A 13523-nucleotide genomic window follows, 5' to 3' on the forward strand; every position below is an offset into this window, starting at 1 on the left:
GCAAATCAATCAAGAAATAACAAAAATGCTTGAATAGCGAAAAAAGTGTGTCCTTCAAGACAAAAAAGGGGCTACTTAGGACATTTTTACAATTTGCTAATGAAATAATTTTTCCTTATAACTTTCAAACTGATTCAATAGATTGTCGTCCACTGTGATGTTATGGAACGTTTTTCATTGATAAACTTAATGTAGAAAATTGCAAAGCTAGAATCAATTATAAATAACAAATTTCAGCGAAACATGCCATTCACTATTCTCAGTTTGCAGTATGAAACTTAAATTTTCAACTTCCTCTTAAATGGAACTATCAGTTACGAATGCTCGATTTTCAAGTTGACATAAACGAACGACGTAACTACTAGATACTACGATGATAAATGAGTTATGTACAAAAACTTTTTTTTCTATTCTTACTGTTATATGAACGATATGTGGAAGGATCACATTAATACCGGTAACTAATTTGATACCAGTAAGTAATTTTCATTAAAAACGCAATCTATGAAGTAAAGTTTAGCAAGATCGTAAAGAAGTAAGTTTGCTTTTATAATATGCTTTTAGTTTCTTAGCAGTTTAGAGCTGGCTTAAGAGTAGTTTAATTTAGGCATTTGGAGGATACAACTGTTCTGTACTACAAATTCATGTAAAATATGGCGAAAAATAGTTTTTTAGAGATTATGTTGTGAATTTGACATTGGTACGTGTTGAAATATATGTGTTCACTTTTACAAACATTTATTTTATTTTTTTATGTTGTAAAATACACAAACCAAAACATTATAATAAAATAAAAGTCGCAAAAATAAGACCTTTGATCAATTATTTTAATAAAACAACAATTTTAAGCAAAACAAATCACAAGATTTTCATTAAACATGACGATTCGATAGTTTTGTGATGCTCCTAATAAGTTTCCAAGACATGGGTAAAATTCAAACAATGTTTGTATAGCCAATGTTTTATACCTTGTGAATATTTATTCGGGCTTTTTTGAAATGTTTTCTTGTTTATCCTGTTATTGTTGATGTTGTTCCAAGAAAAAATCATGCCTAGTGGTAGAGAATATATTGGTTAATAAAAGTGCTGAAGACACAAAATTGCTCAGATTAATATTTACGCTGCTAATAAATACAAAAGGTGAGTGTCCAAAGTAGCCCCTGGAATCAAAAGTAGCCTCGTCAGACGGTAGCGGTAAACGTGCTGTTATTCACCATTTTAAAGGTACATGTTCGAATCTAGTCGGTCGAGAATCTTTTTGGATTGGATCTTGACATCTTGAATCATCTTAACATCTTCTTGATCTTGAAAATTGAAAGAAACAATTTTGCTGAAGACACTGTATGCCTATCTTTTGATTTTCATGTACATTTGTGGAGTTTTTCATGGAACGCTCCTAAATAGCATTTTTCATCATAACTTGGTTGGATCGTTTTGTACAATTTTCAATTGTTCTAGTGTTATTTGTTACTTGCAAAAACGCATAACTTTCTCGAAGAGAGCATATTTTTATCTCTCATACTTTTCGAAATGTTGAAGGTTTTATATAAAGTTTTGCACCTACAAATCATTAGGTTGTGCATATTTCCGCAGTCTGAAATTTCCACATACAATGGTTTGAAACTAATACTATGAAACGTAGGGACAGTCACTTTTAGCCTGCTTTAGCCTGACGGTCAAAATAAAGTCTGAACAAATGATTACTTATATGCATAATTTGCACAATACCCTATACTGACTTGTCTTGAATATCTGACAGCTCTGTATCGAATCTTATGCAATCGAATGAAGAATGTAAGTAACAACAGAACGGAATAATCTGTTCAGATGGATTTATCACAGACAATCAGACAAAATATCCTACAGGACACTGTACTGTCAAGGGAACTGTGGTTTGCTTCTTCATAAGTGTGGTAAATATGTTTTAATGCGAAAAAATCGGAAAGTTTGCATTTCAAACTGTTCAATTGCTTATTGGTTTGTATGAGTGACACCCAAAGCAGTTAATTTGTAATATTCCAAACTTCATAAATTTCATTTCGAATCAATTTAAAAATATCGATGCAAAGGATTCGATTAAATCGGTGAATCAATTCAGCATCAATCGATTCAGTAACATCGATGTTGTGGACAAATTTGCTCAACACTCCGTACACTACATGCTTATACATGGAAGCGAAGTTATTTCTTTCTTAATCCTTATTGGTCAGTTATCCGAAGAGGCCCAAGAGCCACGTAATAAGGATATTAAGAATTGCAGAGATGATCATACAAAGAAGTTCTCCAGAATTGATACTAACTAATATTAATTACCGTAATCCGGGGTAACATTGATCATTTTTCTGAATGTTTCTTCAATATTTCGTTTGAAAATGCAAATGTTGCAGGTTTTATATTTTTATAACAAGTACTGCCACCCATAGCTAGAGACTATATACTGTATTTTGTTTATTGAAAGATTTAAGCATGTTAAAAACAATGTTTTAGGCGATTTTTTGATTTAGTTGATATGGGGTAACATTGATCACCTATATAAACAACGTTCGGTAATACTGAAAATATCGTTACTTACTTAAATCATGGCCCCTGAAGCCGAATATGAAGACCAAACGCTTACAAGTCATTTACTTTTTGAGTTATTTTAAAATTAAAAACACCTCGAACCGCGGAATACGCCTAAAGGTAGGCAATGTCCTATGGGAATTTTACATTGCTAACAGTAATTCAGTAATGTTGCCTAATTGAGCATACTTATAAAAGTTTTGACAACGGAATCGTTTTCGGCGATGTCATTTTTTAGTAAGAACTACATTTTGCTTGCTTATATTGTTTGCAGAACTCATGTGAGACATGAATCTTCGGTAATGTCATCCTTAACAATTAAAATAATTATTTCGAAAAGTTGACAAATTTACGCATAAGGTAAACGCAATTTTCACAAAAATATTAACTTTTATTAGCTTATGAATATAAGAAACAGAAGTACCGTTCATAATTTGAAAATGTTTCATCAATAAATGATAATACAAACTGTTGATGAGGTGAGTCATTCCGATCAATGTTACCCCGCTGATCAATGATACCCCGGATTACGGTACACCGTTTGCTGTAGACATCAGATTCTGTGATTACATTTATTAGAGGATTAGAGGAAAAAAATGATTTCCTTAACAGTGCACTATGGTTCAGAAAGCAGTTTTACACTTTTTTAATGTTAATGACTATCGTCATTATTGCTAGCTTGGCTTTCACTGATTTGTTGGTTATCCGTTTTAACCAAGAGATTTTCCACAACCACTGCACAGTGGTCCAGGAATCAGTTTTACGCGGAAAGATGCATTTTGAGCTTTATAATGAAACATTAGACGAAACCAGTCTTCTACAAATTGTTTGTATTAGTTAAACCCTTTGTTTGGAGTTATTGAAAATTAGGGTGGACCACATTTTCATAGAAATTGCATAACTAACTTTCTTTTTTGTAGAAATTATGTTATACATGCTTCAGCAAAGTTGTAAACCATTCAATTTCAAGCAACTTTGCCAACAAAAGTTTTTTCTATCTCTTAAATTGACCGACTTAGAGCTTTTTTTACGGTGACATAGAGTGGTCCGAAAAAAACTGGTTATCTGGCTCTAGCGTTTTCAATTCAAATCTCTCATCAAAGTGTCTATGAAACACTTTTAGAGCTTTGAAAAATGCGTAATTCGGTGAGTGAAGAAACTCGCTATCTCCTTCCGTTTGTGAGTTATTGTTGTTTTTCTCACAAAAACATTCCTACTTTAATTGTGAATATCTCTGATTGGGGCAAACATAAAAGATATCTTTGGACGGCATTCAAAAGACAAAATAAAATTGTATATTACATCAAAAAACTGAAGATGCCTATAAAATGCCTCGAAAAACAAATGATTTTTATCACAAAACCTTTAATAACTTCTGAACTAAATAGCTATCAACAATCGTTTTGCATGCAAATTTGCATTCTGTTAAGTTCTAAAAGTGGGGACGGACCTGGTGTAGTGGTTAGAACACACGCCTCTCACGCCGAGGACCAGGGATCGAATCCCATCCCCGAGATAGTCACTAAAAATTTCAGTGACGACTTCCTTCGGAAGGGAAGTAAAGTAGTTGATCCCGAGATGAACTAGCCCAGGGCTAAAAATCTCGTTAATAAAGATAAAAAAAAAGTTCTAAAAGTCGTTCATAAACGACTAAAACTTATTTTGGCAAAGTTGCTTGAAATTAAATGGTATACAACTTTGCTGAAGCATTACAATATAATTTCTACAAATAAGAAAGTTTGTTACACAATTTCAATGAAAATGTGGTCCACCTTTATTTTCAATAACATCAAACAAAGAGCTTAACTAATACAAACATCTTTGTAGAGACCGTTTTCTTCTAATGTTTCATTCTAAAGCTCAAAATGCATCTTTCCGCGTAAAACTGATTCCTGGACCACTGTGCAGTGGTTGCGTAAAATCTCTTGGTTAAAACGGATAACCAACAAATCAGTGAAAGCCAAGCTAGCAATAATGACGATAGTCATTAAAATTATTATTTACTGACAAGATTGTAGATTTTGAAGAAAAAAAAAAAAAGATTTCATTCATATATTATAAATTATAATTTTGAACTGAAAACTCTGAAAACCACATATTTCATAAGGGCTTAGAGTTCCTGCAGAAAAGAATAACAATTAGTGTACGCAGTGGCGCAACCAGGGGGGGATTTGGGGGTCAAAAATGTGTCATTCAGTCAAAACGAGAATTGCGACCACAGTAATTTTCATTATTTTTAAGATTGTGGGACAACCGTGCTTTCGGCAACAGTTGAGTTTTGCTGTGCTGATTTACTTTCGACCTACCGATGATTTCTATTGCAAATTGCTGCCATTGAAGATCATTCTAATTTTAGAAGTAATATATTCATTGTCGTTCAATATCGTGTAATTTGTTTTTATTCCATTAACTATGCGTGTTTAAAAAGAGGAATTATGCGTTAATTAAGCATAGGTTACTCAAGTCTTCTTCCTTAATCTTAGTCTTCAGAAAGGGTCTACTCAGTGAGATCGAACGAATGCGGTGAAAAGGTCAAACAGTCAAATTCAGGAAGTTAAATTAGATGTAAAGTTAAAATTGTTCATCATTAACTAAATACAGCACAGTATAAAATTTTAAAAAGGACTGTCCTTACGTTACATGAATTGAAATAAAAAAAATAAATAGGTTCGGGTACTCAGAATCTCCTGCGTGCCCCAATTCTACTAGTGCGGAGGAAAAAGCGGAGCATGTCCTGTTCGAATGCCCGCATTTCATTGTTGGGAGACATGGCATGCTCGCTACATGCGGAGACGACAGGTCCCCCGACAATATAATCTAGAGAATGTGTGCAGATCCCGATTATTTCCTTCTCAGAATGTCTTCGGAATTTTACGTTCAACATGGCCTATGGCTGGTTCCTGGGGAAAATGTTGGATCTTGCAAAACTTTTTTGGATCTAACGAGTCCTATGAAGCTATATATATGTTTTGACCTTAAGGTGAAGATGAATGGAAGCCAAACCTCAAATTTTCAAGAGCACGGATCTGGAGAACCAAACATCCGTTTAAGCTGGAAACTTAATCGATTGGTCACTCGCTGGTGGTGACTAATCGATTAAGTTTTCAGCTCAAACGGGTGTTCGGTTCTCCAGATTTGTGCTCTTGGAAATTTGAGGTTTGGCTTCGATTCATCTTCACCTTAATGGAAAGTATGCACTTTAATAGAACAGTAAACGCCTATCTCGATGCGCGGGAAATTTCTTGCAAGAAATGGTCAAGAAAAGCATTTTTCGCAGTTGAAAAGAAATTCAAATGGAGCTCACTGTAGAAAATTGCTTGACCATTTCTTTCCCAGAATCATATTAGTGATTCCAGAAATGTGCGAAACAGAAGTCTTAATGAATTTGTCAAGCATTTCAGTAGAAAATACTTAGAAAAATCAGCCAAGAATTTCCTATAGAATCGCTTTAAAATCTTATTAGCAATCTACTAACTACCAGGTCAGTCGCACAGATGGATCGGCAAAAGGCTTGGAATCCACCATTACAGTGTCCAGTGTTGTGACGATGTTCCAGCAAACGAAGACCATCGAGCAGTGCACTGGAGGCGACTGAAAACCGAAAACGGAATACCCAGAGAAGGCGCGGAATACAAGACAGTACTGTAAGAATAACCTGAACCTTTCCACCCGAGACGTGGCCAAAAAGGTCAATTCGTCGAAGTGGTTCGTCTAGCAGACCATGAAGCAGGCTGGGCTACGTGTTTTTAAGGTTAGGAAGGCGCCAAACCGGACTGAGAAGCAAAACACGGTGGCCAAATTGCGTGCGCGGAAGCTGTACCTTGAGTGGCTGGTCAAGCCAGGCTGTCTCGTCATGGACGACGGCGGACACTAAAAAAAACCTCGGCCTCGAGTTTTTTGTCGGTACATCCCGCATGAAGGTTTCGGAAAAGTTCCGGAAGAGAAAGATGGACGAATTCGCAAAGAAGTACCTGTTGTAGAAGGCTATCTGCGCGTGTGAACGGTACAGCAAGCCGTTCGTTACAACCGGCACCATAAACGGGCAGATTTATCGAGAAAAATGCTTGCAGAAGCACTTGCTGCCCTTCCTCCGCACTCACCGTTGTCCCACACTGTTCTGACCGATTCTCGCTTCGTGCCATTACGCCAAGCCTGTAATGGATTGGTACGAAGTGAAGGGCGTTCATGTGATCCCGAAGATCAGAGTTTCGTCCGATAGAACAGTTTTGGGCGATAATGAAGAAGAAGTTGAAGAAAAGTGGAAAAACATTCAAAACCGATGAAGCTTTGAAGAAAATCTTTGAATCAAACTTTAAAAAAAAATGTTGCGTAACAGCCAAACTCGTTAAAAACAACTTCACTGAATTATCGACTGAACTCTCACACCGAAAATCCTAGTTCTGTAAAGAAATTTCACCGTTAATTGAGTACAGCTGTTATAAAACCCTAACATTCTTTGCATTCTAATACTTAAAATGACTGGTAAGGCGAGCAAATACCAAGGGCGCCAAGAGCCAATGCTACGTCTCTTGGAATGTTGGAATGGGTAGAGGACCATACAGGTTATAGGTTTTAATTGGTTTTTGGGAGATTCTTGACCGAAAACTTTGAAAAAAAAAATATTTTAATTTTTCGATGGATGATAGTCGCTGGCATGGAAGATGTTTTGCAGGAGTTTATGTTTTTGGAAAATTCTAAGGATTTTCCATGAAGTTGTTCATTACCTATTGATTTTTTTAAGTTGAATACTGGAAACAAGTTTTTAACATAAGATTGAACTTTACAATCGTTTTCTTTTGGACAGGGGGTGTGCCTAACATTAGACAATGGACACACGTAAAACTCAGTGGACTAGGGCGGAAATTGTCGTTTCCTCAACTTGGAACGAGTTAAAAACTACCCTTCGTAGCATTCTCAATACCTTTTTTTCAGGTATTCTGTGTAGAGCAGTTTCTCTTTAAAACAAATAGTAGTTTACGGAACAAGTTGCAGAATGATGATTTTTACAACACGAGTCGTAAATTTATCCTACGAGGCTTGCCGAGTAGGATAATTACGACAAGTGCTTTGAAAATCGAGTTCTGCAACGAGTTACGTACAACATTTTTTGCAATTTCGTAGAAGACCACTTAAGGGTATCAGAAATTATATTGGAATGCATTCACCTTTTTTTTGTTCAATTTCTGAAAAAATTGTTGTGTTATGATTCATTACGCAACTCAAAACAGTTGCATAATGAGAAAGCGTTGCGTAATGAATCATTACAGCACTGATTTCAGTTGCGTAATGGATATTCCCGCACTGCCGTTTCTTGACAGATTGGCGTGATGAAACACAGCATATTGCAATGAGAAATTGCAAAAATAACATTTGACAATGTATTTTGAAAGGTTTTCATGCTATGAGATTTGTAGATGTAGACTACAAACTTACTCGGTCGCATTATTCATTTTTAGGAACAGTGTCGATTCCCTAATAATAATCAGTTCTACGTATAGAAATTCGTGTATTTCACAACAATTGCGCATCTACTGAGTAGGTAATAGTTAAAATAATTTATTTCTACCACAATTTTCAGTATCGAAGAACAGATAAAATCAAAGTTACGCGTCGGTCCTAATGCAACGTTTGATCAAATGACATTTACCTGATAGAAAATTTAAGCGTGGTGTGAACAGGAGATGGCAATCATAAACCACACAATTGTAGGTGTAGTTTAAGGTTCTAAATTTTGATTAGAAGAATAATAAGAAATGATAGAAAACAGTACTAAAGTAGATAAGTAGATCTTTATCCATGCTGAACCTTTCAAAACTGTATCCCATGGAGAAACCTGATTTATTTCTAAACGCTAAGGCTTCTTGTTTCCATGTCCACCAATTATACCGAAGATGCCCGTGGTGTCCATGATACTCTAGATCGACAGATCGACATCTCCAGGTTATTCTTGGAAAGTATTCTGTTTGCTAGAAAAATATTGGAAGTCAACCTAATTCAAAAATCTATCGATATGTGCGACCGATAACCGATTGATTGGATCGCGAAACAAACAAACTGATTGGTTCGTAGATAATTCATATTTTGACTTTACACCCGGGACAAACAAATCGACTGGATCGTGTACTACGATGGTTTCGTAGTATCAACATCGCATAAACTACTTCTAGCACTATCCTTTGGCAATCGTAATATGTTAGTTTCACTCACCTTAGTTCCTTCAACTCGAACTCGAATAATATCCACTTATGATTGCACACTAAAACACTAGGTTTATCCCCTTTGATTTGCACAAACTTTTCCGAATTTCGAGCACCTGTATAAGTTATCCACCAGGTTCACACTTATGCTTCTGATGATATCGTCAACTTATTCCGACCAAAAACTGGAAAACTCACCTAAAAGAAAAAAGAGAAATCAAATGGATCATTAGTTTGGCTGTTCAGCGTTGTTTACAATAATGTTCAAAATCATAAACCTTAATTTAAACTAATTTTTCGGTAGGTTTTCACATTCACGATCATCAATAACAATGACATCTCGCCTTCGTTACAACATCCAGCGTAATATCTTACGCCAAACGGCCTCCAACATATTTTTTTTTGTGCAGGCCAAAAAGTAAACAACAGTTTCAACACCATCGAAGCGAGATCGCTTCAGCCAAGGACGATGGATCGTGCATTCACGCTACAAGCTACACCACAAGTCGTTGGCCATTCATTACGAATTCAAGCAATTTCGATCAAGAGAGAGAGGGGTTCGACGATTTTTGAAGATAAACAAAATCCCAGCATCTTCGAAGCCCGTTTCGACGTTTCCGCATGCGTTAGAACAGTGTGTGCGAACGTGCGAACTGGCGACGAGCATAATGGGGTACCTGTTTGCCGGACTATCTGCCAGCGGTGGCAGGTGCCTGGTGCTTCTATAACCGTACATATTCTGTGTTTGTCCATCCGCTTTGAACCGACATGGAATTAAAAATAGCCTGACAATATCATACACACATTTCGCGTTTCACGCCTCATCACCCATCCGTGTCTTTGGAAGGATGAGGAAGACTGGATGGCAACGAACCGATGATGGAATGCAGCGCACCCGGAGGGTCTTTCCCCATTCGTCATCGGGCCGTCGTCCTGGTTTCTGGGAGGTGGAATTGGTAGCCACCAGTATCCGGGGACAATCTTCAGCCAAAAAATAGGTAGCTACTAGCTTGAGGTACTTACTAATATCCTAAATATCCCGTGAGAAACACTAAACGCGAAACGAGCATACGAGCTAAGTGGTACAGAGTGGACAAGCAGCTGCTTACTACCTTGGCTTATGTCATATCTATAACACTGTAGCAGCACCTCAACCGAGTCACACATATCAGAGGCCGAGATGAGGTGGTAGAGTGTATGCTGCTGCTGCTGCTAGCTGCTATAATGCTCTTTCCTGTTGTTGTGGTTCTTCGCCATACACATTTCTACTACAGCGAGAGCGATGTTCGAGCACGTTGCTGTAGATGTGCTAGCACGTAGCCCAACATCGTCGGTATATGGGGCCGTAATTCGTCGTACGACTACGACTACCGTGAGCAACTGATAGTGAACGGTGGGTAATTGTGCTCGATGGCAAGGACAGAACATGCGTTACATATTGCGAGTCTTTGGATTGTTTGTGGATACAATCAACATGGCCATTGTTGTAGGTTATCTACCTACTGATCAAGTTCCTTCAAAGAATACCTGCAACTCTAATAATTTCTTCTGTAATTCGTCAAGAATTTCTTCAGGGACCTCTCTTGGAGTTAGTTCAGATATTCTTCCAGAATCATCCATTGATTGCTTCAAGAATTTTCAAGGAAAGTCTTTTTGGTATTCCTCTCATGGCAATTCAGCAAATTTAGCGATTCCTTCAGGTTTTAGGCTTCTACCTTTCTGCATGGAGTTTTCACTTTCTCTAAAATTTCGACTTTCAGTGTACACAGGGCACAGCGATTTCTATCGATTCGTTACATAAACAGAAATCAGCGTTTTTTATGATTTGACAACTTTGCTCATGATCCGAATTAGTACAATATTGTAATACTTGGTTGAAGTGATTCTCTCAGCATACAGATACAGCCATTCAATTGTCCGACGTCAAAATCTCGGTTCGGGGCCACATATTTCCATCGTCTGTTCTGATCCACGCTCGTCGAATCCTGGTGCATTTGATCCACCAGCCTACCTCGCTGCACTCCACCCCTCCCGTTATAGCAATCTTTGCGGAATTGTTGTCCGACATTCTTGCAGCATACCCCAGTAGGGTTAGTTTCATAAAATGTAATTTAAAAAACAAATTTCAATATACAATTAATATTACATCCGATAAACGTGGAACATTCAATGCTGGATATTACTAATTAGCAAAAAAACTAAAATTGGCTTCTTTGTACATCTGGTACTACTCTTGATGTTTACCGCTAGTTTCCCACCGAGTATTGCCCTCAGCATTATACATGAAAAATATCCTGTTCAAAATTCTAAGCCACAACTGGATTATAACAACACGGGAAGTGTTGAAAGATTGACAAAGTCTTTAACAACTTCAAACAAATCCCCAATAAGTACTACTTAAGTATCAACATCACTAGGACTTCCACTCTATATACCAGCAACCGTTTACTTAATTTTGATTTTTCGGGACTCAAATCTGTTTATTGATTTCTAGGTCGTGCTCGACTCAGTAACGATAATCTAGCTGTTGCAGGTGATATCAAAGACTTAAAAATAAGTAAAAATAATGCACGAACGAAATCGCGTTGTCAATTTGCCCATTCATCAAAAAGCATCACTCGTTCTACAGAGTCGATCTGCCGCCGATGACAGGCATTGAAGTCGTTGCATGTCAGGTGACTATCAAAAAGCAAAAGCCTCAGTGTCGCCTCCATATATCTTCCTCCGAGATCGGCGATATCTCGCAGAGATCTCTCACACATCTGCTCAGTTATGCCTGAACCACGGTTGTTAATTGGAGATTTCAACACCCACGGAACAGGCTGGGGGGAACCGTATGACGACCATCGATCAACGTTGATATATGACCTCTGCGACGACTTCAATATGACAATTCTCAAGTTACACGAAGTTACACGAGTGGCACCTCCAGCTCAAGATGGAAGTCCTAGGGATAGTCGTTTAGACCTCGTTATCGCTGGGTTGTTCATGGAGGGTAATCCAGGATACCCATGGTAGCGATCACTTGCCGATCGTAGTTTCAATTTCCAATGGAACACAACAGTCTTTATCCATCGATCTTGCATACGACCTCACAAAGCACATAGACTGGAGAAAGTACGTGGATGCGATCATTGATGGAGAAAAAGTGGTAGAAGTACTTCCTGCGTTGGAAGAGTATCAATTTTTATCCGAGTTGATTCTCAACAGCGCGCTTCAAGCACAACGCCGTCCTGTGCCAGGTCCGTCGGTTCGTAAGAAGCCTCCCAATCCGTGGTGGGATGACGAGTGTAAGGAACTCTATCGCGAGAAATCCGCCGCGTTTAAAGACTTTGGGAAACGTGGTTCAATTGACAACTATGAGCGCTATTCTTCCCTTGAACGCAGGTTTAAAAGCTTGGTTAAAGCGAAGAAAGGCGGTTATTGGCGTCATTTTGTGGAAGGATTATCGCGTGAGACCTCGTTGAGAACCCTTTGGACCGTCGGAAGAAGAATGCGTAATACATCGTTAGTTAATGAAGATCAAGAGAGCTCTCCTCGGTGGATTATCGATTTCGCTAAGAAAGTTTGTCCGGATTCCGTTCCTGTTGATCGCGTGCGTCGAGAATTTCCGTTGGATAGGGACGCCATGGATAGACCGTTTTCGATGGTTGAATTCTCACTTGCTCTCCTTTCATGTAACAATTCCGCTCCAGGAATGGATCGAATCAAGTTCAATTTGCTTAAGGGCCTTCCTGACGTCGCGAAGAGGCGCCTGTTGAGCTTGTTTAATCACTTTCTGGAGTGTAACATTGTTCCGGATGACTGGAGGCAGGTGAGAGTAATAGCCATCCAAAAACCTGGGAAACCCGCGTCGAACTATAATTCGTACCGTCCAATTGCGATGTTGTCGTGTATTCGCAAGTTGTTAGAGAAGATGATTCTCTTTCGACTGGATAAATGGGTTGAATCGAATGGCATGCTGTCAGATACGCAGTTTGGTTTTCGCAGAGCCAAAGGAACGAACGACTGTCTTGCGCTGCTTTCTTCTGAAATTCAACTTGCCTTTGCCAAAAAGGAGCAGATGGGTTCAGTGTTTTTGGATATTAAGGGTGCTTTTGACTCAGTTTGTGTTGATGTCCTTTCCGACAAACTCCACGCAAGTGGCCTTTCATCAATTTTGAACATTTTTTTGTACAATTTGTTGTGAGAGACATTGATGACTGTCTCATGGAAAATTGCTCGTTAAGACAGCTTGCAGACGACTGTGTTGTTTCTGTCACAGGATCAACAGCAGCCGAACTACAAGGACCCTTACAAGATACTCTGGACAATTTGTCTACTTGGGCCTTAAAGCTGGGTATCGAATTCTCTACGGAGAAAACTGAGATGGTTGTCTTTTCAAAGAAACACAAACCTGCCAAGTTTCCGCTTACACTCATGGGTAAGACAATCACTCATAGCATGTCTTATAAATATCTCGAGGTCTGGTTCGACGCCAAATGCACCTGGTGGAAACACATTGCGTATCTGACACAGAAATGCCAAAAACGAATCAACTTCATGCGAACTATAACCGGAACATGGTGGGGAGCCCATCCGGAAGATCTGATCAAGCTGTACCAAACAACCATCTTGTCGGTCTTAGAGTACGGTAGCTTTTGTTTTCAATCCGCGGCGTAAACACATATGCTGAAGATTCAGCGGATTCAGTATCGCTGTCTTCGCATCGCGCTAGGCTGCATGAACTCGACTCACACAATGAGTTTAGAGGTACTTGCAGGA

At 38.4% G+C, this 13523-nt stretch overlaps 1 protein-coding gene across 4 annotated transcripts in view; it reads right to left on the reverse strand.

Annotated features, from left to right (window-relative positions):
* Positions 1-13523, reverse strand: part of LOC23687627 (GIGYF family protein CG11148) — a 160368-nt gene that overhangs the window by 121891 nt on the left and 24954 nt on the right. For 2 of the 4 annotated variants that reach the window (XM_021857488.1, XM_021857485.1), the window contains exons 1-2: positions 9783-9885; positions 8770-8957 (exon numbers count right to left, since the gene is read on the reverse strand). The exons of the other annotated variants lie outside the window; for them this stretch is intronic. The gene's annotated coding sequence lies outside the window, so the exon portion shown is untranslated. Of the gene's footprint in view, positions 1-8769; positions 8958-9782; positions 9886-13523 lie in introns of those variants that run through there. 4 annotated transcript variants of the gene reach the window in all.

This window comes from Aedes aegypti, chromosome 1, assembly GCF_002204515.2.
Source record: "Aedes aegypti strain LVP_AGWG chromosome 1, AaegL5.0 Primary Assembly, whole genome shotgun sequence".
Classification (NCBI taxonomy): domain Eukaryota; kingdom Metazoa; phylum Arthropoda; class Insecta; order Diptera; family Culicidae; genus Aedes; species Aedes aegypti.